This window comes from Silene latifolia, chromosome X, assembly GCF_048544455.1.
Source record: "Silene latifolia isolate original U9 population chromosome X, ASM4854445v1, whole genome shotgun sequence".
In the NCBI taxonomy this organism is placed as follows: Eukaryota; Viridiplantae; Streptophyta; class Magnoliopsida; order Caryophyllales; family Caryophyllaceae; genus Silene; species Silene latifolia.
Window position 1 is genome coordinate 229,271,255 of NC_133537.1, and position 2,753 is coordinate 229,274,007.

The 2,753-nt window shown below is 38.4% G+C and overlaps 1 non-coding gene across 1 annotated transcript; it reads right to left on the reverse strand.

Moving 5' to 3' along the window:
• Positions 1–1,826: 1,826 nt before the first annotated feature.
• Positions 1,827–1,933, reverse strand: LOC141624188 (small nucleolar RNA R71). Its single transcript, XR_012533998.1, has one exon. It is a non-coding gene; the product is annotated as a small nucleolar RNA R71 (small nucleolar RNA).
• Between the last annotated feature and the right edge of the window lie 820 nt (positions 1,934–2,753).

The window sequence follows — 2,753 nt, forward strand, 5'->3', positions numbered from 1 at the left end:
TAACCCTAATGCATCCTCCCTAATTTTCACTATAAATACCCCATTAGGCTAATTAGAGGAGCATGTTCTTCTTATCAATAATTAGTGTAGTTAATATCAATCAAACCTCTCTTCAATATTGTAATCAAGTTTTAATCCAAGTTTTAGTTCTTTAATCTCTCTCTTGTTCATCCTTTATTTTGGGTAATTGAAGATTATTTGGGTTATTATTGGGAGATTGACAACCTCTCAATCAAACATCAAGTACTTCTATTATTCTTGCTTTATTATTGGAATCATTAGTAGGTATAATCTCTTAATCCCTTTTTAATTATTGCTAGTTACTTTCATTTATTCATCATGTTTCATATTGTTGGTATGATTGACAACCTTGCTAGCATGATCAACATGATAATAAGTGAGTAGTCTCTTAGCTAGGGTTAATGGGTGATTAGGGGAAACCAACATGGGGAATGATTCATGCTTAAATTAATATGCTTTCATGTTTTATTTGCTTGCTTGTTTTGATCTTAACTCATGCACATGTTATATTTGATGAAATGCTAAGCCTATGAATCCTTGCATTTACTATCATCTCCTATCTTTTCAATGAGACTTGTAAGACATAACCCAACTCGAGTCTCATTAGACCATGCATGTTGTTGAGTAGGGAAGATTAAGTCGACTTGTAGGTGTTGTACAATCTAATCGATTCGGCTCCGGGACCCAAACTTTCCTAGGATTGTAAGACATAACCCAACTCAATCCATCACAACAATAATTGCTTGCTTATAATTTGAGAACATGTTTGTATGATCATATCCCATGATTCCCCTATGATCCCATGACACCCTAGTGCCTTTAATCAATTGTTTACACCCCTTTTTATTCATCTTGCTTGTTTATTTTCATTGTTATTCTAGTTTAGTAACCTTCTACATCAACCAAATTTGTGACACCCCTTAGACACCACTAGTTACAATAGAAATCTCATTTCAACTCCCGTCCCTTGGGATCCGACCTTTACTTGCCTCTTTACTAATTGTAGAGTTGTTTGTAGAGCTATAAATTGTGTTTTGATTCGACCGTGACCAACGACCACATCTTAATTTGTGAACACTTAGCGGAGTCGCATAAAAAATGGCGCTGCTGTTGCGGGGACGGTGTTTGTTTGACTTATATTTCCTTTTTGTTATTAGTTGTGTCTTTCTTCGCCTTGAGGAAGTAAAACTCCTCAAGGTTTGTTCTAATTGTTTTTGAGTTGTTTGATATTTTGCATGTCTAGAAGGTTACAAGGTGATTTGTTACCTTTTGACCGTGAAATCGAAAGAACCTTGACGAACAATAGGAGACTTGTTAGGAGGAATTTGAGGGGTGTTGGTGAAGTTGTTCAACCCACTAGTGAGTTTGTCAATCCTTTCACAATAGAAAGGGAAGAAAACCCATTACACAATACCCCACAAAATCCACCTACAATGCCAAAATTCTCGTCACACTCCGTACCCACCGAGGAGAATCTACCAAATGGTACTCCTACACCGCAACATCTCACCGGAAATTTCATTGCCAAGTCCGCCTTCATCCAACTAGTTGAGAGGAGCCAATTTGGGGGGATGCCTAGTGAGGATCCTCATTCTCATATGGAAACCTTTTGCGATTATTGTGATGCTATCTCTCAAACGGGTGTGACTCAAGACCAAATTAGATGGGTCTTATTTCCTTTTTCCTTAATCGGCAACGCAAAGCAATGGTTGAAGGGCCTTGATAAGGCCACCCTTGGAATAGATTCTTGGAAGAAGTTGGCTCTAGCTTTCTACAAAAAATTCTACCCACCGGAAAAGACCAACATGCTAAGAGCTCAAATTACGGGTTTTAAGCAAAGGGATGAAGAGTCTTTGTATGAAGCTTGGGAGCGGTTCAAAGGTATTTGTCGCTCATGTCCTCACCATGGACTTAGCGAATGGTTTTTGGTGCAACAATTTTGGAATGGTTTATATGAAGATTCTAGGAACATTCTCAATATGGGATCAAATGGAATGTTCACCGAAGTTGATGACAATCAAACATGGAACAAGATTGAGGAAATGGCGGTCCATAACTCACAATATAGTAGACCTCGCAAGGCTACTAGAGGAGGAAAGCATGAAGTGGACTCCGTTACTCAATTGGGTGCTCAACTTAGTGCTCACATTGACACAATCAACTTGAAGTTTGAACAAGCTATGGCTAGACTTGAGGAAAACTCAAAATCATCAAAGCATCATGTTAATGCCATGACGGCATCCTCATCAATCCCAAGTGGGATATGTGAGAATTGTGGAACTTTGGGACATGACCAAGGTGAATGTAGGGGAACAAATGAACAAGTGAATGCTTTCCAAGCATACAAGAGTGGTACCCCTTATTCCAACTTTTACAATGAAAACACCAAATTCCATCCAAATCTCTCATACAAAAGCCAAAATGTTCAAAACCCTCAAACAACATACACTCCACCACCCATGAGAAACCAAAATCAAAGACCCTTTTACAATCAAAACCAAGGTTACCAAAATCAAAATCCATACAATCACCAAAATGACCAAGGTTTTGATGTCCAAAAAGCGGTCCTCCAAATGCAAAAGAATCAACAATAATTTTTCACCCAAATGCAAAAAGATAGCCAAGCAAAAGAAACCACCATCAACAACATTCTAGCTCACACCAAGATGTTGGAAACCCAATTGACTCAACTAGCATCTTCAAGCTCACAAAGACAAAAGGGGCAATTGCCA